The sequence below is a fragment of the Durio zibethinus genome, chromosome 12 (genome assembly GCF_047325235.1).
Source record: "Durio zibethinus cultivar Kanyao isolate XHJ-2024 chromosome 12, ASM4732523v1, whole genome shotgun sequence".
NCBI classification, from domain to species: Eukaryota; Viridiplantae; Streptophyta; class Magnoliopsida; order Malvales; family Malvaceae; genus Durio; species Durio zibethinus.
The window spans coordinates 7,512,656-7,538,093 of record NC_143173.1 but is presented as its reverse complement, the minus strand read 5'-3'; the positions used below and the strand labels follow the sequence as shown (position 1 = coordinate 7,538,093).

The 25,438-nt window shown below is 24.0% G+C and overlaps 2 pseudogenes across 1 annotated transcript; both read left to right on the top strand.

The window, feature by feature from the left end:
- Positions 1 to 3,146: 3,146 nt before the first annotated feature.
- Positions 3,147 to 6,363, top strand: LOC111297489 (triacylglycerol lipase SDP1 pseudogene; annotated as a pseudogene).
- A 14,673-nt stretch (positions 6,364 to 21,036) lies between these two features.
- Positions 21,037 to 22,198, top strand: LOC111297185 (putative calcium-binding protein CML35 pseudogene; annotated as a pseudogene). The gene has a single exon (XR_016346888.1). The product of XR_016346888.1 is annotated as a putative calcium-binding protein CML35 pseudogene (transcript).
- Positions 22,199 to 25,438: the final 3,240 nt, after the last annotated feature.

Sequence of the window (25,438 nt, the reverse complement as noted above, 5' to 3'; positions counted from 1 at the left end):
AATGTTTAACAAGTATTAAAGAAATAAAATAAAGTTATGGACATGGATTAAATCTACACAATCACAAATCAACATATTAATCCATGTTTAATGCCACATAAAAAGCCAAAGACACGGCATTTTGGTAAAATTGCCGCATCATATAATTTAATGGAAAAAATTAGAAGCTGTTAATGATTTGATTAAAATTCAAAATTCCGAAAAGTAAAGATACTTCCGATATTGAAATTGATGTAGAGAGATTAAATTCATATTTTGTATAAAGTATAGGGACTTATAATAAATTTGACCTTTTTTAATAAATTTTAATATACAATTATATTAAAACTTAAAAATCTATTGTTCTCGTTATACATGTGTATTTTTATTTTTATGTAGAAAATATAATTTGATTAAAATCTTCTCAAATAATAATTAAATTAAATATTAATAAAGTAAAACCATTTAAATATAACTAATATTAACCAATTTTAAAGAATTTTAATCCTAACAATATTTTTATAATGAATTCAAATACAATATAATTGGTATAAATGAACTTTTTTAGATTCAACTCTTCAAAAATAAATCTTTTAAAAAATATAGATGTTAGTGCAATTATAGATTAAAAAAATTCATAATACATCTTATTATTTAGATTAATAGGATATTGTGTGAGCACGTGATATTTTCATTAACATTTTTTACACTTAATTTTACATCTATATTTTTTAATATATAGTTTGTAACTTTTGAAATAGTAACAAAATATTCTCTTCTTTTTATATAAATAAAACGCGTTGTTTATCCAAAAAAATAAAATTCAAATAAAACAAATATATGATACAAATAATATATTTTTTATAATGTAAAATAATAAAAATAAATTTGCATTCAAATTATTATGGCAAAGGAAATAATTTAATCTATTTTTCGTATTAGGATTTATATGTTTATATTAACAATTCAAGTATAATACTAAAAAAGAAAAATAAATTATGATATTGACGATTCAAAATAAAATTAATATAAAAGTCCTTACCATTTATGACAAAAAATGAACAGAAAATTAGACAGCTGACAGTTGAGATTTGAATCATAGAAAATAAATAAATTACTTTTTAATATATAATAATATGCTACAACTGGGAATTAAGAAAAATGACATAAAACAAAACCGTGTGGGCCCAGTAAAACTTTGACGGATGCTGGCCGGGACCCCAATTGTTCTGGGCTTGACAGCCTTAGCTTTTTCCCATCATTCTAGGCTAGATTCCTTTTGAATGCTCTGCCCAACAAGTGGAAGCTTGCTTTGTCAAAAGTTTGTTCAATTGGCTAAGTTCTAGAGCAAGAAAGGATCAAACTTTGTTCCTTCTTCTATCTATGGTTAGGAGTGTGAAAACTTGCATATTCAATTTGTATATATTTTTTTCCTCATTGAATTTCAGTAATGATTATTATTTTATACATATGTGAAATTAGATAATTGGCATTATTTATTTATTTATTTATTAATTTTTATAAATATATCTTATAAAACTCATGTTTATAGAAGTGATAATATTTGATTAAACTCAAAAATTCATTCAAATTGACTCAAGGTCAAACTTAATTTTATTCTAAATTGATTAAAAAATAAAACATTTAAACCAGAAAATAATTGAACTTGAAACAATCCATGCTCAAGACAATCCAAAATCAAACACACAAAAAATTGAGACCAATTTGAAATTTGTAAAAATTTGAATTTATAATCTGAAAAATGTGACCTATAATTAAATGATTTTGTCTAAAATAAGGTAATGAAGAAATGATAAAATAATTTTTAACAAAAACTTTTAAATCTTAAAATAATTATTTATAATTATTATATAATTATATAAATAGTGAATTTTCAATAATTGCAAAGTTTAATATTTGAATTCAAGAGAAAATCAGCTTTCAAAAATATTTTCTCAAAAATGTCTACATTTTCTAAAAGAGTTGAGATTTTATGTTGTTAGATTATTTTCTGAATTTTTTTTTTGTGTTCAAATAATATTGATATAATTATTAAAATGTTGAAAATTATTTATTATTAAATTATTAATAATAAAATTATTTATTTTACTAATAATGTTTAGTATTAAAATATTACATTAATTTTAAACACTTAAAACCTAACTATTTAATTTATTATTTATATTAATATTTTAAAATATGTATAATATTACTACTATTCTTAAAATGTTATCTAATAATATAACAATATTTATTGTTAAAATATTTATGCTATTAAGATAGTTATATTTTATATTGAAAGTATTTATTATTAAATCATAACAAAAATACTATTTATTTATATTTATTATTAAAATAGTAACAATATACATTTGTCAATAAAATATAAAAATAATATATTATAAATTAAATATATGAAGAAATGATTAAAAATATTATTGTTATTAAAATGATAATTTATAATATTAGATAATTTTAACTATTAACATAATAAAAATATTATTTACTTTTTCAATATTTATTATTTATTTTTAAAATAATAATATAATATTATTTATGATATAAAATATAAAAAATATTTATGTTTAATAATATTTAAAATTAAAATATTAGGATATTTTTAATATTTTATTTTTTCAGTAAAATTAACTAAAAATATTTTTATTAATATAATAATATTTTGTTCTTATAAGTTAAGCCGAACTTAAACAATAATGTCCAAAATTCAGTTTGAGTAGAATTATAGAAATATTTAAATTTGAAAATTTGAAAATATTTTTAATATTAATATCTTAAAATTTTTAATTAAATTAAATAATATTATTTTTTAATATAATAATATTTCAGGTCAAGTAAAAAAATAAAACTGAACTTAAAAAATTATTTTTAAAGTTTCGCTTGAGTAAAACTATACTCACGAAGTAGTTCTACTTATAATTTTTTTCTTGGAAATTATCTTCTTTTCTTCAAAAAGATAAGACAATTTCTAAAAATAGATCATTTTTCATTAATCACTAATTTATTTTTCATTGATCAGTCAATTTTTTATAAAAAAATATTTATAAAAACCTTTTTTTTGTTCTTTGTTGCAAAACAAAGCCACTATTGTCTATATTCATCTTTTTCATCTTATTTTTTCATCCCAAGACTGACATTCTCATTGTAAACTAAATATTGACACAAGTAACGAGGCCCGTGTTGATTCATTTTCGATTGGTCCTTCAACGATCGTAGGTCGGGCAATTGCTTTTAGGATGCTGTTCTGTAAGTCAATGTCACATTTGAGGCATCAAATCTTTCATGCATTGTTGCATTTCATGTATAGATGTAAGGACTTCTTAGTTCCCTTTATATCATGGTCGCAACCCCGAAATCCACAAGGGATATTTGCATTGGTGACAATTCTTGCTTTCTTGTTGAAATGATACACAAATGTAAAATTGAGGGCTGAAATGGTTTATAGAGGGAAATTTTGGAGGAATATGATGAGAACGGCATTGAAATATGAAAAGTACGCTCATGCTGCTAAGATGCTTGATAAAGACACCCCAAAGATGAGTAAATCGGATCTTTACGATGATTAACTCGTGAGAAACATGCTTCGGGAGCTCCGGTACCGTTGCCAAGATGGATCTTTTAGAGATATAATCTTTTGCATGAGAGCTGATCTTATTAGAAATCTTGGTAATATGTGTAATCCTGAGCTTCATAAAGATAGGCTTCACATGCCTAAACTCATCAAGGAATACATAGATGAGGTTTCGACTCAGTTGAGAATGGTTTGTGACTCTGATTCAGAGGAGCTCTCCTTGGAAGAGAAGCTTGCTTTTATGCATGAAACAAGACATGCATATGGTATAACTGCTTTGCTTTTAAGTGGGGGTGCTTCCCTTGGAGCATTTCATATTGGTGTAGTTAAAACACTCGTAGAACATAAGCTTTTACCCAGGATAATCGCTGGTTCTAGTGTAGGATCCATTATGTATTCTGTTGTTGCCACTAGATCATGGCCTGAACTGCAAAGTTTCTTTTAGGGCTCTTGGCGCTTGTTCCACTTTTTTGATCAACCGGGTGGAATTTTTACAGTTGTTAGGAGGGTGATGAGACGAGGGGCTATTCATGAGATCAGGCACTTACAATGGATGTTAAGGCACCTCACAAGTAATCTTACATTTCAAGAAGCATATGATATGACTGGCCGAATTCTTGGGATAACAGTTTGCTCTCCAAGGAAGCATGAGCCACCTAGATGCCAATGTCAATCATTTCATTGTGAGTCAGGGAAACCCCCATATAGCACCATTGTTGAGGTTAAAGGAGTTTGTGAGAGCCTTTGGTGGTAACTTCGCTGCAAAGGTAAGAAAAACAGAGTCCTTTTATTTTAGTTTACGTTTGTTCTCGTGATTGTGCTATTTATTTATTCTCTCTATCTATTAATTTCTTTTAAAAAATAATTTTGTAAGCCATAGTTGATACTATATCATGTCAGTGTTGAGACTGGCATGAATGAAAATCTCTGGGTCCTCAACTGCACCTGACCTTCTAGCTTCTCTCTCAAGCATAGACATGCACAGTGAGTGCGTTTTTGGGTCATGAGTAAAGTGATATATCCCATGGTTTGGAAGGAGTAAAAGGGCAAGTACCTCTTGAACCTGGGTTTGTGGTTAATGAACTCATTAAGAATCTAAGACTTTGTAATTCGTGTATCTATATTGTTCATATTGTGTAAAACGCAAAAATTTGATGTGTTAAATTTGTGTCAGTACGTAAAACACATCTTTTAGTTTTGTCAAATTCATTCAAATTTCGACTAAAATTTTAAACCATGTCTTTCTTCTTGTTGTTTTCATGCTGTGTTTAAAATTATCTGTATTCTTAGGCAAATGCTGAATAATAATTTCGTGTTTTCTTGTCTTATTGTTGGCAATGAAATAAACTAATTTTATTGTTTTAAATTGTAGCTTGCTCACCTCACTGAGATGGAGGTGAAACATAGATGTAGTCAGATATTGGAACTGGGCTTTCCTTTGGGGGGAATTGCTAAGCTATTTGCTCAAGATTGGGAGGGTGATGTTACTGTTGTTATGCCAGCCACGCTTCTCAGGTACGCACATGCAAAATCATTTTGAGACTAACCCTTGGCCACATTCCAATTAAATATTTGTTTAAAGCTTGAGCACTGGGATTTAGTTGCTGTTTTTCATGGTTTTAACTATAACAGTACTCGAAAATATTTCAAAACCCATCTCATGTGGAGCTTCAAAAGGCAGCCAACCAAGGGAGAAGATGCACTTGGGAAAAGCTTTCGGCTATCAAAGCAAACTGTGGCATTGAGTTTGCCCTTGATGAGTGTGTTGCAATTCTTAATCACATGCGTAGGCTTAAAAGGAGTGCTGACAGAGCAGCTGCTGCTGCTGCTGCTTCTGCTTCATTACATGGCCTAGCCAGCAGCACAGCCACATTCAATGTTTCAGGAAGAATTCCTTCTTGGAATTGCATTGCACGGGAAAACTCAACTGGCTCCCTTGAAGAAGATCTTCTCACAGATGTTACTTCATCTTTGCATCAAGGAGTAAGGAGTAGTAGGGTCCACAGGAATACCAGCTTTTGCTAGGAATTTGCGGGCCCATCGCATTACACATGACGGAAGCGATAGTGAGTCTGAGAGTGTAGTCTTACATTCTTGGACAAGATCTGGTGGGCCATTGATGAGGACTGCTTCTGCAAATTTGTTCATAGATTTTGTCCAAAATCTAGAAGTTGATGCTGAAGTGAACAAAGGTCTGATGGCTCATCCTAATTCTCCTAGATTTCAGATGGGGAGGTAGGGATCCTTTTAGTCACAGCTCTAGGATGACAACACCAGATTATGAGTCTGATCAGAGGGAATTGGGGAACAGAACCCCTGTTAATGGTTCTAGCATATTGGTCACTGAAGGTGATCTCCTGCAGCCTGAAAGGATCCTCAATGGGTTTGTGCTCAACGTTGTGAAGAAAGAAGACTTGGCACTGTCACATAGAAGCCATGGCTCAGGAAATTACAGCCACGAAGTAGCTGAAAGTGTGCAGACTGATTGTCCAGAGAAGAAAATGGATGCTAGCTCGACATCTGAATATGGCGATTATGATGCGAGTGCAATAAACTGAGTACAAAATTTTACTACCAAGTGGCAACTAGCACTTAGGTTGTTTATTTTGCAGGAAATTTTACTTTGATTTGCATTTAGGGAGTAAAGATGCTATTGTATGACATGTAATAGCTGCAATACTCATAATTGAATTAGGCAAATTTTACAAAATGAAAAATATACATATATATTATAACTGAATTTAAATATTAATTTTTTTGATATTGTTATCCATGTCTTATTTGAACTCGTGATAAATAATAAATTTATTATCCAACTCGATTATAAAATATTCTAATTTTATTTAGTTCAGATGGAGTATTACAAAATATATGTTTATATATACCATTACAATCCCTAATTCAGAAACTAGCATGATGTGGAAAAAGTCTCACGTTTCTTTTCTTTTTTCAGATGTTAAAAACCAGAAATTCAATAATTAATGTCAAACACGGAGTTGCGTATGCCACAATCAAGGTTGTCACATCATTGTTATAATTATATTATAATTATTGAATAAACATGGATTAATCTTATTATGAAATTCAATATAGTAAGTAAAATTAATAAATTTGTCGACATACCAATATATATATATATATATATATATAAAATATCAGAAAAAAAAAAAAAAAACCAAAGCCCAAAACAAATGTAACCAAGAGCTCTTATAGGCTTCTTTTTTTCCATTTGCAAAAAAATATAAAAGACTAAACGAGTGAGACTAACTTTTGCGTAATGTTAGGTTTGGCTTTGTGCTCACCTTGGTTATCATTGTCAAGCCCACGAAATTAAAAAATATTTCATTGTAAATATTTTATTATTAATAAAATTCTTATTTATAAGCAAAAAGTTTAACTTTATTAAAATATTTTTTCTAAATGGATTCACATGATAATAAATAAGTTAAAATTTACATTGAATTTTTGATAAATAAAAAAGAATTAAAATTTACATTAAATTTTTTTATCTTCATAATTTTCATTTTCCCTTAACATTAAAAATAATAAACTTTATATTAGTTTGATATAATTTGCAAAATAAACAAGCTTTACATATTAATATAAATTTCAATTAATATACACTTAATTACTTTTATTTATTTATAAAATATACAATTATATACTAAAATATAGATAAAACAACGAGTATACACACACCTCATCGAAACATATACAGTGTTAATCTGAAATTGAAATGGAATCGTTAAACGTTGATATCATAGAAAACAAAAGGGGCCCATATTGAGGTTGAGAACACGACCGATGGCCTCTACCCTACCATGTTTCTTGGTCTTTTTATGGCTTCTCCACCAGTCGTGGCACACGCTTTTTCTATTGGAGACACCCCACTTGAATGCTCTTATTCATAGTCTCACTTTTGCCTTTATAACAAACTCCTTTTTTTTTTTTATTTATAAGAGATTGTAGTTTGGAAAAAAAATTATAAAATTTAAAATTTAAATTTATTGAATATCAATTTTTATAAATAATTATTTAAATTTACCGAACTAAATTATGAATTCATAAACTATCTTTACAAACAAGTCAAACAGCTTTCCGATATATTGTGTATTAATAGTCTTGCAAGTGGTATTTTAATTGAATAAACAACTTTGTTAAAGATTCAAAGCACATGGTCACTTTCACGATCGAAGGAGGAAAAAATTAATACATGAAAAAAAGAAAGGAAGAGGATGACACATAAGAGACAAAACATTATCTCATTTTCTATGTGGAAAAAATCAATTCACTTATGCTCCTTATTATTTTTATTTGATAGAAAGGATTTGTATTTAATTTGTTTTTTAACTTTAGAGAAAAGGATTTAAATTTAATTTTGAATTAAAAATATATGATTAAAGTATTAAATCAAATATTTAGATGTCAAACTCAACAATATTACAAAAAGAAACAAAAATTGGTACATATTTATATTTACTTAAATCTAGTTTGGCATTGTTGTTAAAATTAGTTTTTACATTCAAAAATTATTTTTGATTCAATCTTAATATTAAATAATAAAAAATAACTTTTCAACCTAAAAGTTTGGTTTCGAATCCAAATTAAAAAATTCTTCAAGAGATATTTTTACAATGAAAAAGTATTTAAGATAAAAAAAAATTACTATATTATCTTATATTTTTAATATTTTAATATTTTAATTTCTCATGATATTTTTTAATTACAACTTTGTTCAATATACCTTTCGAACGCACTAAAGGTATTGGGTTTAAATCTCTTAATCTCTCAACATAATTAAAAGAAAAAATAACAATTTAAAATTGTTTGGTCAAGTGAAACAAAATGTCCATTGGGACCCAGTCGTCCCAAGACAGAAGGGTATTTGGAATCCGTGTGCTAACCGTTTCCTTGTGCTGCGTTTCTGTAGGCGGTTCCAACTTGCCGAAATTGTTGAACTCATGCTCCGTGTCTTCCAGCTCATGCCTTGCTATTTTTCTTTCGAGTTTCTTTTCTTTTCTTTTGGATAAGTTTGATATTGACGCTTCATAACTTTCTCATCTGTGTAATGATAAAATGAATTAAGAAAGAAGTATGAAATGAGATGTAATTGCAAATAGAGAAATTTTTTTTTTTTATTGTTAATGGAGTTTTTAAGTTTTATAAGTGGGATTAATAAGATAACGCACTTTTTATAATATTTTTAAAAAATATAAAATATATATTAATATATTAATATTATTTGCGAAATTAAAAAATTATTATTTCAAATATATTAACTCTTACAAATAATCATGTTTTCAAATACATAAAAAATATCGATATTATATTTTGTTTTTGTTATATTTCAATACTTTTTTTTTCATTTTATTTGTATGCATAAGATAGACGGGTTGAACCCATAAAATTTTTTTTTTTATAATAAGATCAAAGGTATTTTCTTCTCTAATAGTTTTAAGTATTTTCTTAGATCAATTTGATAATTAAGAATCCTATTTTTGAAATATTTTTCATCGACCTGGTTGATAAAAAAATTTCTCTCTTTATCAATTAAACAAACCTTTGTTAGCAGCCCATATTAAGTTTTTCACTGAATATCAATTTTACTAGCAAAAATTTATTATAAAATTCAGAATTTAACTAAGTTTATATAGTTATTTTTAAAAAATAATATTTAATAAATTTAGAGTTTAAGTTTTAATACTTACGATTTCTTTTTTATCTGAAATTACAAACCTTTTTATAAAAATTATTAAAAAAAATTAAAATGTTCCTCATTTCATTCCTATTAAGATTTGAAACTATTTAAGATTTTTCAAAATAATTTTTAAGTTCTAATAATTTGGATGTTTGGTTGAGAATTTTACTTTTTATTTTCTTTTGGGATAACTCTCTTATTTCAAAAGAAAAAAAGAAATCCTAAGTCGGTCAGAACCGAGAAAGAAGGCAGGAAAAATATTAAACTTGCCTTAATTGAGATGTTTGATGGAGACTAGGGACAAAAATGCCGTCTTCAACCTTTAAAATTCACTATTGCGTATTTTGTCAAAAGTTCCCAAACCATTTTCACTCTTGGTTGATTAAGTCAATTTCAGGGTAACTCTTTTAATACTTTTGGGGTTATCTGGATTGCAAATATGCTTTAAAATTGGATGTTTCAAAAAATAATTTGGACGTAATTACTAATTAATTAACCAAAAGAAGAAGAAAACGAATACTTCTTAAGTAATTGCAAGAAATGCATCAAATATGTTAAGAAAAAGAAAACAAATACTCCGGATTTTTTTAACGGTTCCTAATTTTCTAATTTTTTATTGGATGTTTAAAAAAACAAGTGCTTAATGAATAAGATTTGATTTGAAAAAATTAACAAAAAAAAAAAAAGAAATCAAAATGAATTTTAGTTTATCCTTTTTTATATATATAAATAAAAGAAATGTTATGACTTTGAAGAAAAAAAAAAAAGATTACTACTTTTTACACAAAGTAATAATCAATGGGTCGTTTGTATTATATATAATATGATTTTCAAATATTACAATTAGTTATTGTTAATTGTAATAGTATTTGACATAAATAGCATATTTAAATTATTGTAATCAAATAAACTACTAATAAAAGTCTTTTTTCATATTGTAAAAAAGTTGGAATAATTGAGTGAAAAGTTAAAAGTAAAGATAAAATATTTATATACAGACTCTACGAAAGATAAGAATAGATATTTATGTAATTTTACATCTTATAATATATGAAAAAATAATAATTTTAAAAAATATTACTTAATCGAGTGAAGAGTCAAAGTAAAGATAAAAAAGCTGTGGATAATACAAGTAAAAATATAAAAAAATATGTGTTTTTGTAACTTTGTATATTATAATATATGAAAAAAATTAAAATTAAACACAATAGGTACCTAGAAATGAAAAAAAATAAATGTTTCTATAACTTTCACTTTGTAATATAAAAAAAAAAAAAGAAAAAAAAAAGAAGGAACACATAAAAGTGGAGAACAATGACAAAAAAAAATCAAATTGATGTTAACGAAGATATTAAGAAATCATTTATAAATTATGAAGAGATTAAATTTTTTTTTTTTTTAAATAATAAAAGATTATCATAAAATTTATTAAGATAAAATTACATTTGATATTTTTAAATTTTAAAAGATATATATCTAAATTATTAAAAAATTAATTTGAAAAATATATTATTACCCTGAATATTGTAAAATAAAAATAAGTAGTGGATATTTATCATGAAATTTTGATGAGTGTTTTAAAAATAAATTATTTAATTTCCATATTTCCTTTGACCATTATTGAGGTTTTCTTTTTTTTTTTTTGGTCCAATAATATTTATTTTATATTCATCTAATTTTCTTTTTATTTTCGTAACTTAATAAGTACTCATGTATACACTTTGATTTAAATTAACAAAAAAAAAAATTTAATTAAACTTCATCCTTTGTGACTATAATTCAACTCAATTTATATTAGTTTTATTTGGTTGGTTTATCTATTACTAATTTTTAGTTTGAATAAATATTATATTGAAAATAATTGACTGTATTTGTATTTTTTGCTTGCAATACAACCTTTAAGATATATTTAAAGGTATATTTGATAGATAAAGATGATTTTTTTTTAATTGAAAGAAAAACTTTGAATAATTAAAAAAAATTAAATAAATATATCTTAAAAATTTGAATAACCAATGATTTTTTAAATACATTTATTTAATTAACGTAAATGTTCATATCGATAAATTTTATCTGATAACTATGTGTATTGTAATATATATATATATATATATATCATATGTAAATTTTTTTTAAAAATAAAAAAAATCCTAGTTTAGTTTTTAATGATTAAATATTTTTAATTTAATTTTATTTATTTTAAATATACTTTTAATTAAATATGATTTTTTTAATTTTAAATGAAAAGGTTTTGAAATACCTTTTTTTTTTAGATATAAAATTTAGGTTTTCACTTACAATTTTTATCTATAATTTTTAATTATAATTTTACAATTATTTGATTATAATAAAATATTATATCAAGATCCATCATATATAAATATGAATTCGATATAAAATTTTGAAGAATTTTATATAATTTAAAATTACAATTAATTATAATACAATAATTATAAATAACATGCTTCCTAACCTTTTAACTCCATAGGTGAATAATTCTCTAACAATTTTACCCCGGACATTCTTTGCTTAATCTTTTCAGAAAGTGAGCCACGCTTCCAAAGTGATTACAAAAGCGAGACAACTTTAACGATAAAAGCACCTTTCTACCGTTCTATGAACTTGAAGAAAAAGGGGAACCCCCGTAGGCATGGCGGGTGGTAGTGACAAACATGATGTCAAGCTCGTCCTTTAAAATTAAAGGTGAAAGGCTTTTAGTCAATCTTTATAAAGCGTTAATGATTCCGATTTAATTCATTTATTTTAATTAATTGATATTATCATATATTTTTAAAATTTGATTTAAATTTGAATTAGTTTTTTTTAAAAAAAATAATTTAATTCGAATTAAATTTTATTAATTCGATTTAATTAATTTGATTTATATTTTTTAAAATTTTGTATTATTTTAATATAATTTTTATATATTTAAATAAATTAAGATATAAATTAAATTATTTTATTTTATAAAAATTTAAAAATATATAAAAATTAATAAAAATATATAATTGGATCCAATTTGAATTTTTTTTTTCACTTTTTAATCAAAAAATCAATTCAAACCTAATAAAAATATTTAATATCTAAACTAAATAAAAAAATCGAACCAAATATTATAATTTTAAATCAATTTTTTTTTATTTTCTTCTCACCCCTAAGTCTCTATGCTTCCTTGGTGGAAATTAAGTACACCTTTGCCTTCAGCATTAATTGTTGTCTTCTTTCAAATTTCCAATTATAATCAAATTACTTTCGACACCTAACTTTTGGTAAATGAAATAAAAAAAAAAAAAAAAAAAAGCTAAAAGTCACACCAACCAATTTAGTATAGTAGTTAAAGAAAATCTAACATAAAATTGAATTAAATTACTTATGGTAAGACTTAAATTCATGTATATATCACCCAAAAACGTTTAAATCTAAAATCAAATTAGAGTGCAAGTTCATATCAATTAGGATGGAAAATTTTGAAATAATGACATTTTAAAATATATCAATTCATAATAATAATATTTGTAATTGCATTGTTTGAATAAATTTTTATAAATAAAAATTGTTATTATTAAAATTTGATGAGATAAAAAATTAATTATAAAAGAATAATAATGATGTTAGAGACTGAAAAAAAGACAGATATCAAGAAAAATATGTAACATAGATATTATTATATTTGTAAAAATATATAGATATTTATTCATAATATGAAAAATCATTTAAAAAGATTTTCTATGTGGTACGTTTTATCTATAATTTTTTTTATTGCAATCACAATATACTATAAAAGTAGGTAAATAACATTCATAGTCCTTAAATTTTGAGTCTAATTTTATTTTGAGTCCTAATCTTAAAAAAGTTTCAATTGAATCCCAATTACCCAAAATTATTCTATTTTGATCATTTCGTTTATAAATTCTTCTAAATTAATAGTAAATGTTAGTTAGTGTTATGAGGATGGCACGTGGATGGTGCAATTGGCATCTCACATAATAGATGGAGAGGTTAAAATAGAATTTCGTTCAAATTTTTAGGGACCAAATATGCTATTATCTTGAATTTTTTTTTATATTTTAGATATATTTTATAAAATATTAAATTTAAAATAATAGTTTTTATATTTTTAATTACAATAGATTTTATTCATTAATTTTTTGTTTTTAATAGGAAATAGATTTTTAAAAATTAAAATTAAGTTAAAATTTTCAAAATTCTTATGAAAAAAATTCCACATCATTTTGAAAAATGAAGTAAATTTTGTTATATTGATTTAATAAATAAATAAATAAATAATAACCTTTTAAAATACTTGGTAAATATTTTCAGATCATTTTAAAAATTCATTTATTAATCTATTGATAATTTCTATTAAAAATTCTTTATTAAAATTTTTATTTATGGAAAATTAAAAAATAAATAATCAAAATGACCCTTACCGCCTCTGATCCAGTAAAGGAAAGGACTGGAGGTTTTGAAAATAATATTTTTCACTATATATAAATATTAAATTTTTAATAAAAAAATATATTCAAAAAAGACTTTTTGGATAGAAAATATATTTTGAATAGATTCATAAATCTATTATTTAAAATGATATGAAATTTTTACTTAATATTTTAAAATGATATATAGGATTTTATCTAATTTTTTAAACTAATACAGATATTTTTATTTAATTTTTAAATTGAAGTAGAATTGTTTAAAATTATTTTCAAATTTTAAGTAAATTTTTTAATTTTTAAATATATTTTATATTAAAATAGTATTTTACTAAATAATAGTATTAAAATAAAAAATATATATATTAAATTTTAATTTTTTATAACATATATATGAAATGTCAAAAATCAATATTTTTCATTTTTAGTTTTCTTTTTTTTTTTCCTTTTTTCTTCTTAATCTATAAAATATATTTTATGAAATATAATAGAAAAAGGAAAGAAATATTTTTATGGATAATAAATTTTTTGGATAGAAAATAATATTTTATATTATGATTTATTAGTAAAATAATATTTTTAATATAAAATATTTTTATTTTTAAAATGATATGAAACTTTTTCTCAAACATTTTAAAAATTTTAACTTAATTTTAATTTTTGAATATCTATTTTTATGAAAAACGAAAAATATTTAAATACTTAATTATCTTACAATAAAAATATAAAAACATTATTGTAAGTTTAATATTTTATAAAAATATATTTGGAATAAAAAATTGAGATAGCAGCACCTTTAATCCTTAATTCGAGAAAAATTCTATTTTTGTTCCTTTATCTGCTATGTGAGATACCAGCTAGGTAACACCATCCACGTAACACTCATTGGCATTACAGTCAAATTGGCTTTACAAATGAAAAGACCGAATGAGAATAACTTTGAACAATTAAAAATCTAATTAAGACTTTTTAAAAATTAGAAACCAAAATAGAATTTGATTCAAAATTTATAGATTACGGGTAGAATTAATTCATAAAAAAATATATGAATCCATCATTTATAAGTGTGGGTTACATATAAAATTTTAATAACCCCACACAATTATATATTATGATTGGTTACTTGTAAAATAATGATTGCATATAATATGCTTCTTTAAAGTAAGACTTAAAAAAAAAAAGTTACATGAAAAAAAACATATATAATAAATGTTGATTTTTAATTAAAAATTAAGAAATTTCACAAATAAGAATTTAAAGTGAAAGTTTGAGTGAACCAAAGTTTCTTATTCAAATTTTAAAAATTTTATATAAGAATTTTATTTTAAAATTATCTCTACAAATGAAAATTTTCCTTAAAATCTCTCATATAAACATACCTTAAAATAGTGTTTGATATAAGGTGATCATTCCAAAAATTATGATGATTTACATATAGTGATTAGATTAGTATATTTGTAAGCACTTTGCAATCTTACATGATTACCCATTTAATATGTTAACTAAAAATTTACTACTCTTAAAATTGTAATTATTTTATATTTTAAAACTAATTTTCATGGTAATAAGTTCAAAAATAATTTGTCTGTTTTTTAATAATTTTATATTATATAATTTTTGTTTTTCTTTTATTATGAATTTAATAGATTGGTTTTATTTTTTATTTAAATATTTTTATAATTTATATTATAAAAATTATTTGCCTATCATTAAATATATTTATTAATTTAATAATTTAATTATATTTTATTATAAATAAATAAAATATTACTAATATTTTATAAATTATTATCTTTAATTAACATTAAAATCATTAACTTGTGTAATTATTAGATGATGATTTTCATATTGTTAAACAAAATAACATTTGATTTTTAGTAATATCAAATATAATAATATTTAATTACTAAGAATTAATAATTGTTAATTAAATAAAAGTGATTTCATATTAAGAGTGATAACATTACATTGATAATAAAATCACTTGATGATAACATTACATTGATAATAAAAATCACTTGATAATTATATTACCATGATAATTTTATTAAAAAAAAAAAACAAATGCTATCTAAAAGTTCCAGGAACTTCTCATTAATGGGACAAGTTTTTACAACAAAAGCATCATATTTTTTCACTTTTGAATTTTTATACAATCTATTATTATAAAATATGTATACAATCAAAGTCTAAAAACCCAATTTTTTTATTGAACCAATTCAATTAGAGAATTTATCAAAAAATTTAAAAAATTATAATAAATATAAAATTAAATTAAAAAATGTTCATCCATTGTCAAAAAAATTTTTAAACTCCACAAATGAAATTTGTAAGAGAATATCTAAAGAAAAATAATTAAAAAAAAGTGTTAATCACATTGTATTAGAAATTGACTTAAAAGTTTATCTGTATAATTTTTTTTTAAATTAAGGAATTTTTTATATACATTAAATAAAGATTTTTGTCAAAAATAATTGAATAGAAGTTTAAGGATTTTTGCCAACTACGATATTTGACAACGTCTAATATATATTATGTCGTATATAAATATATAAAAACTACAACTTTTGGCAAAAAAGTAAAATTTCTAATGTGGATCGCCTAACATTTTGACATGTGGACTGTTTTTAGTAATTGCCATGTGTCTTGCATTTATTCTCATTATATATCAATTGATTTGATTTCATATAAATTTAAAATATTTAAAGCATTAATTATATTTATTTTTTAAAAAATTTTCAACTAACTTACCTTTTATTATAAAATATCTTAAATTATAGATATAATATTAAAAAAAAACATATTGAAATTTAAATGAGTCCATTATAATTGATTTCCATAAATTATGCCTGATTTAATTTGCTTTAACGTAAAGACTCTCTATTTTCTATTGTACCAAAAAAAAATCTATTATAAATATGATATCTTGATATAGACTAGCATTAATTAGAGGTTATTTTTCAATCTTATATAAATATATAAAAGTCAAAACTTTTGGTAAAAATGAAAAAATATCTTATGTCGATGGTCTTTAAAATCGTCACTTGATATCTAATAAATGCATTTTATTTTATTTAACACATTTTAATTTTAAAATAATTCAAAAAACTAAATTGATTTATATTTATATTTTTATTATTAAAAGTATTAAAATTTAAATTACTCTCAATTCAATTCATATTAAAAGTATTAAAATTTTAAAAATTTCTTAATTTGATAAATCAAATCAATCGATATATAATTAATAAATTAATAAATATTACAATTACAATAATAAAATAGTTTATTCTCTAATCAATTATTTAATACATTTATTTGATTAAATATAGTATCTAATAATTGATGTATTTCATGTGTAAATATATAAAGCAAATATAATTGAAAAAACTAAATTGATTATATTTATGTTTTTATTATTGATTTTAAATCACTCTCAATTCAATTCATATTAAAAGAATTAAAATTTTAAAATTTTTTTAATTTGACAAATTAAATCAATCAATATATAATTAATAAATTAATAAATACAATAATTACAATTATAAAATAGTTGATTCTTCAATTTATTATTTGATACATTTATATTTGATTAAATATAGTATTTATTTGAATAATTGATGTATTTCATGATGTATTTCATATGTAAATATATAAGACAAATATATCAAATTAATTCTTCATAATTAAATTAATAGAATAAAATATTTTATTAATTTATATTTGATCGATACATATGTATTTTATTAAATATGATTTTATTTGATTTCATTTGATAAAATATTAATGTACGTTGATTTCATTTGTTTTCATTTGTAACATTTTATAATTTTATTATCTGATATTAATGCACGTTAATTTAATTAAAATTTAATTTAATTTATTATCATTATTAAATATAATAAATTTAATTTGTTTTATTGTTCTAAATTAAACTATCTCTAAATGTTAATGGTAGAATATAATATTTCAATATCAATCAATTTGCTATTGTTAGATCATTATTCACTCATAATTTTTATTATTTCAATATTAACTTTCATAATTTAAAATTATCTTATTAATTGACTATATTTATGTTTGTCTTCTTGATTTTAAATCACTCTCAATTCAATTCATACTAAAAATATTAAAATTTAAAAAAAAATTTAATTTGACAAATTAAATCAATCAATATATAATTAATAATTTAATAAATACTACAATTATAATTATAAAATAATTAATTCTCTAATCAATTATTGGATACATTTATATTTGATTAAATATAATATCTATTTGAGTAATTAATGTATTTATGTGTAAATATAAAAAGCAAACATATCAAATTAATTCTCCATAATTAAATTAATGGAATAAGATATTTTATTAATTTATATTTGATTGATAGATTTTATATTTCATTAAATATGATTTCATTTAATTTCATTTGATAAAATACTAATACACGTTTGATTTCATTTGATAAAATATTAATGCACTTGGATTTCATTTGATTTCATTTGTTTTCATTTGTAATGTTTTATAATTTTAAAATCTAAATATTAATGCATATTGATTTAATTAAAATTTATTTTTTTTATTTTTATTATTAAATACAATAAATTTAATTTGTTTTATTATTCTAAATTAAGGGATTTTTAAATGTTAATGACAGAATAAAATATTTCAATATCAATCAACTTGCTATTGTTAGACCATTATTCACTCACAATTTTTATTATTTCAATATTAATTTTCATAATTTAAAATTATCTTATTAATTAATCTACAACACACCTTTTGTATAAGTAGTTCTAGGTTAAGCATAATGTATCTTTAACCACTTTTTACTAATTTCATATTTTTTAATCACTACTCAACTCTACTTCAATTTTCTCTCTAATTTTCACTTTGTATCATTTCTTAGTCTGTACTGTTCAAATGTTATTCTCTTTTTATACTTATATTTTATAGTTCTTTAATTATGATATTAGCTTTTTTTTTAATATTTTTTGTTAATGATTGATTTAAAAATGATTGGGTATATACAAGATAAGTTTTTTACCAGTAAAGTCACTATTATGATAGTTTATGCCACTTTTAGTTGATATTATATGTCATGTTGGTGTAACAAGAAACTATATGAAATTGATGAAAAATTTGAATGTTATTCCTGCAATGTTAATGTCCGTAATCCAACTCCAAGGGAATTAGTATTTATATTTTTTATATTTGATACATAAAAAAATTATTATTCCATAATGGTAATAAAAGTATTTTAAATTATTATATTATATTTATAATTACAGAATTTTATATTTTTTATAAGTATAAATTGAATATTGAAGCATATGATAATTCTGGAAAGACGATATTCGTAGAGTTCAATACAGAAGCTAAGGATTTAATTAATAGAGATATTGATAATCTTTATGAAATATCTATTAAGGTATTAAGTTAAAAATTATTTTAATATTATTTAATATTCAAATTAATTGAATGATATATTTATACTTATGATTTTAAAAAATGGAGATTATAAAATCCAAAAGATATTTGAAAATCTTAAAGATAAAATTATGTGTTCAAGACGAGGGCAACCAAATATAATTTGGTACAAGTAATACTAAACTTACAGTGAATAAGGTGTATTATTTTTATTCTCAGCATAAAAGTAAAAAATTATTAGATGAGGTATGTATAGACTTATTATAATGATTATGTTTGTTATAAAGTTATATAGTCTAGATTATAACTCAACTGTTGTCAAATTACATATTACTATTTTATCTATTTTTTTACCTTTATCTGTGAAATCTATTAACTCATCAAATAAAATGATACCTACTTCAAAGATAGTAAAAAATACTAAAGAATCAATTGCTGCATCTTCGTTTTAACAACAACTTATGGAAGAATCTCTCATAAAAATAGTTTGTATGCGAGATTGATTTTAACGATAAAATTTTTAATTTTTTCAAATTGAAAACATCATTGCCTTTTGTTTAGATATTATTTTGATTTAATAAATTATAGTTTGAGTTTTCTTTAGATCTAATGATAATTGCATAAGTATATTCAATTTGTAATTAATTAATTTTATTATATTAAAATATATACATTTAAATAAAAATAATTATATAAGTTATGAGTTATTCATAAACTTCATAGCTTATGTTATCATTTTAAAAAAAATTATATTTATATAAGATTTATTGATATATGAATATATTATCGTGTATCACATGAGTTTAAAACTAATTACATTAACTTTAGATCAAGGTAAACCTATCATACTCTTCCACAATTGCAATTTGTTTTTTTTTTTTTCTCAATAATTTATATTTCAAATTATGAGTGTTTTGGTAGTTTTATTTTGGACCATTATCACGAAAGAAAAATGAAGTGAAAAACAAAGATGTGCACTAATTTTTTTTACAATATTTACCTTTATTTTTTGGTAATAATTTTTCTTTTGTAAATTCTTAAGTCTCAAAAATGAAACTTTAATTTAATTATTTAAAATCGCAATAGTTGATTTTTTAAAACTTAGTTGCTCTCATTAAGTCTGTAAACAGTTTATTTGTATTTTTTGCTTAAAAGCGTAAATGTCACTATTAATATTATCACGATACTGTTGCCATTTTTTTTTTGATTCTCTTATCAAAATATATAATTGTAATATACTAGACACACATGCTTTATTTTAGTTAATATTTTTAGTTTGTTTTCATTTTAAAATTTTTTTGATTAGTTAATTTTATTTTGGTTTTAACTTTTAGATGAATTGTTTTCAATATTTTTATTTAATAAATATTTATTTTTTTTCATTTCTTTTTTTACCATAGGTTATTACTAGAATTAAAATGGATGATAAGAGTATGGGAGAAGAAATTATGAAAGATGATAATCAAAGAAGATCTTCAACAACACTATCATAAATTTAAGTTTTTTAGAATAGTATTATGTATATATTATTAAAATTAGATTTCTAACAACAAAATTATCATGAAGATATAAGGTTTTTTTATAAAAATATAATATTTTTAAAAATAAAATACGTTAACTTTTTGTAAACAATAATATAACACAAATAATAATAAAATCACTTGCTCCATGCATGGTATGGATTTAAAATTAAATTACTAATAATATATAAAGTATACACGTTGATAGTGTATATATACATACATATATATATATATATATTTTGAAGGGAATCAAAACCCAGTTCACACTGGATAAAGCCCAAAACGAATTATACAGTTACCTCAGCAATTAAGTAATAAAATAAGACAAAAAGCAAAGAAAATTCCTAAATAAATAAATAAATGTTCATAAAATTTCTCATCCGACGAAGCTTCCTGGAAGTTGCAGTGTGGAACTTACAGTTCCCAACTATTTAAGCACCGCACCTGCTCCCCTCAATTCTCATAGTTATTCATTTGTCTTCAGCTTTTCTTCTTTGTTGTTTGGCACTCTTTTCTTAAATCATGAAGCTCATCAGCAGGCTGAGTCCCAAACGTCTTTTTCGATCTAGTAAAAAAGACCGATTCATTGTCTCCAAATTCGACCCTTCGTCGTATAGTTCTGGGTCCGCTACGTCGTCATCTTCTTCTTCGTCAGACTCTATCCACAAAAGAGATCAGTACGCTTCGACGGCTACTGTTGATTTCGGAACTCCCACCAGCGTTTTGCCAGAAATATCAGGTGACTGGTCGGATTTTTCCGCTAATTTTAATCTTGAACTTTGTCAAGCTTTTAAAATAATAGACAAAGATAATGACGGGGTTATAACGAGAAGCGAGCTCGAGTCTCTGCTTAGCAAGGTCTGCAGGCATCCGCCGAGCCGGGAAGAGGTTTCGTTGATGTTGAGCGAGGTTGATGGTGACGGTGACGGTGACGGTGACGGTGACGGTGACGGGTGCATCAGCCTGGAAACGTTGATGAACCAGGTGGTTGGACCTGCTTGCGACGAACCGGCTTGTGAACCGGAGCTTAGGGAGACGTTTGATCTTTTTGATACGGATCATGATGGGAAGATCACAGCAGAGGAGTTGATGGCGTTTTATAAGGACACAATAGGGGATGAGCTGTGCACGTTAGAGGATTGCCGGCGCATGATAGCGAGTGTTGATAAGAGCGGAGATGGATTCGTGTGCTTCGAGGACTTCTCCAGAATGATGGAGCTGCAGAGATGATCATGATTATGTGTTTGATAAACATGTAATTGGTATGCACTTGATTTAATGGGGAAAAAAAGAGAAAAAGTCTTTGTTTTTTTTTTTTTTCTTAAATCTGGAATTTGGGTGGTTTTTTTTTTTTTTTGTCTTTAAATTGCTTTTTGTTGGGTTTAATTAGGGTTGGGGATGTCAAAAATCAGGCTCAGATTGGTTGATCTGAAGCGAGAAAAATGTGCCTTGTGTGCCCAAATGATGTATCATAAGACGGGAAGAAAAAAATTCCTCTCTTATCAGTTTGTGGTGTGCGTTTTATGGAATTTTATTTTATTTTTATTAATTTTAAAGTTGTATTGGAATTTCGAATTCATAAAGATGAAAAAGATCAAAAAGAGAAGGACGAGAACAAATTAGATATATTTTTGACCATGAGAGTCAATGATAATTGATAGAGAAGAGAAGTGGTAGAAAATAGATGAATAATTTATTTGGTGATAATAATAAATTTTGCTATGTTTTATTCATGACGACACATTATAGCATTAAGTAAAATTTGTTTTAAACGGTTGTAAAAATAAAGAAAAATGACCCTTTTTGTTAATCTTCGGTGTCTGTTACGTCTTTGATCTCTTAACTCGTAACTCGTAAGGTAAAGTATCAACGGTCATCTTCACAAAGCCTGGTGGAGGGAATTTCCAAGAAAATAGTCCTCAACTGTTCAACAAAAATACGTTTATTTTTTTAACTTCAAATAAGCCAATTACTAGAAATTCCAAAACACTTAAGACCAACTAATGTTACCTTTAGCCCTGACATTTCGCTTGCTCGAGTTAAAAAGCAACCAATCTGTCACGGAAAGTGAACAGAAGTGATCCAAATGATCTCCAAGAATCCATCTTGACCATAGGATTTTAGGGAAAGGACAATCTCTAAGTAGATGTAAAATATTCTCCATGACACTTTGGACAATGAGGGGATGTATCAAAATCCCTGTTTCAAACAAATCTTTTTAGTTGATAACTTGTTACGAGCTACTAACCATAAAAAATGCTTCACATGAGCAGGGATATCAATTTTCATATTTTGTTCCAAGAAAAATCATGTAATGCTGTGTCTATAGTCAAGGCATAAGCACTTTTAACTGAAAACAGACCGTTACATGCAGGTGATTATATGGTTAGATCCTGTCTCATGTGCGTTGAATTCGATGATAAGGAGATCAAAGAAAGTTGCTCCAGAATTTCGTTTGATAAACAGTTTAACCTGTTCCAATCTCATTATCCCCTACTATCCACCAATTAAATGACCTTACAAATTTCAATATCAACTCAAATACGAGAGATGCAAGCTTCCCTCAAAGGTTTATCTCCCAATCATTATCATGAGAACAAAAAAAAAAAAAAAAACTCGTTTTCTGTTTCGAACCAGTTTTTTTCTTCTGCAATTAAAAATCTGGGAGTAAGATCAAATTTGTTGGTATATTATGGTAATAAATTTTATCATAATATTATAAAATTGTTGATTTTTATATTAATAACATAATTCAATATTATACCGTAATACAACGACAAATACCATAATACAAGCCAGAGTTGATACCATTAGAATATTTTTATGGCTGTTGTGATGATGTTTTGTAGATTTGAAGGTTTTTTTTTTTAAAATCTAATTCTTCTGATGCAAATATAATTTTCAGAGAAGTTGAAACTTTATATCGAAACAATAAAATAAATAAATAAAAAATTTATTAATGAGTAATTATGTTTTGTAATTTACAGGGAAATTTCATGGCAACTACCTATGGCTACTGTTTGTGATAAGAGTGAGCAGAAATTGATGGTTCTAACTTCTAACCCTTGATAATTGGAGTTAGCAACTTAGCATTTTGGCACTAGTGGGAATGTGGGAAGCGCTTGCCCTACGGCCTACTTCACTTTTCGCTCGCGTCCATCGTTAGATGCTGCAAGCATCACTCGCATTGATCGAGTATTGATTTTTTTAATTAAAATTCTATTATTATGAAAATATTTTGAAAATAAAAATTTTAATATATTAGATTGAGTGAGAAAATACATCCTTAAACTTATTTGAAAAAAATTAAATTTAAACAAAATTTAAAAATATGATGATCTTATAAAAGATAGTTAATGAATTTATATCATTTTTTTCTGAAAAAAAGACTATAGTCAAATATCCCAATACTTGTTATATTAAATTTTTTTCTTTTCTTTTAATATATCTTAACATAATTTAAGCTTAGCATTATAATTATATATTTATAACTTACCACAAAAGTTGTCTCTAATATATATTGAGGGGATAGGTAAGTAATGCAAAAAAAAAAAAAAATTAAAGGGTAATTTGGAAAAATCATGCAAAATTAAGCAATGTAAAATCAATTTTTTTTTGCCTTTTTTCTTCTCTTACAAAAAAAAAAAATCCTTAAAACACAACAAAACTCTCTCAAACTTCTCTGTTCGAAAAGATCGGCCACCGCCGTCTTTCATCATGTCGTAGTCATTGTCGGTTGCCAAAAATCTCCTAAAAAATGCAAAAAAATCATCTTGGCCCCTTCTACTTACTTTTAACCTAAATTTTGCTTAAAACTATCCTAAAACTCCTAGATCTAAACGAAATCCATCGGTTCAAAACCCAAAAAACAAAAATCTTTCCTTTTTTTATATGTGTGCTTTTTTTTTACTGATTTTTGTTCTAGGGGATGTGTTTACTGATTTGTGTTTAGGTTTTTTTTTCTTTTTGGTTTCCAGTAAGCTAGAAAGATTTTTATTTTTTTTTCATTTTTTTTAATATTTGGATAAAGGTCTTTCTTTCCCCCCCTTTTTTTTTGACAATAATTTTCTTGATTACAACTTTGGCTTTTTCATCTCCTTTGTAGTTATTCACTGTTGCATCCTTTCTATTCTTGGTTCAAGTGAGTTTTTGAATTTTTTTCCCTATTTGAGACTATGAAAGATGTTTTTTTTTATAACTTTAATTTTTTTAGGTTAGGATTTTTAGATTTTGTGGCCATGCAAGACATACTATGTTTTGGATGTGTTGTTTCCATTTATGATTTCTAATTTCATGCATTCATTTCTTTGAATAAGTTAATGAAGTTTTTCATTTGCATGTGTTGAAGGTTATTTTTTTAAGAGTGTTGAGATAGATTGATTGCTTATTTGTTGTATGTTGCTTCAAATATGAACTATACAATTATGGTTCAAACTGAAAAAATGATCTATTCAAGAAAATAAAAAAATAGAGCTGAACCTTAAGAACCTCTCCTCTAATCTTTTTGGAAAAAAATTATCTGTATTTTTTGTTTTGTAATTCGAAGATTTGAGAAGAGTTTTTAAGCTGTCATAAAGTTCTAAAGAGATATAGTTTCTCTTTTGATTTTAAACAAATGGCGTTTGTACGAACGAAGCTACTTTTTCTATTATGTGCTATGTCTTACGCGATCATTGCCATTGCAGGGTATATGCCTATGTCTCTTTGTGGCTCTCTCTTTTTTTTTTTTTTTTAAATAAATGGTGTTTATGCATGCATGGAATTTTGTGGTGATATTGTATTAATGAAG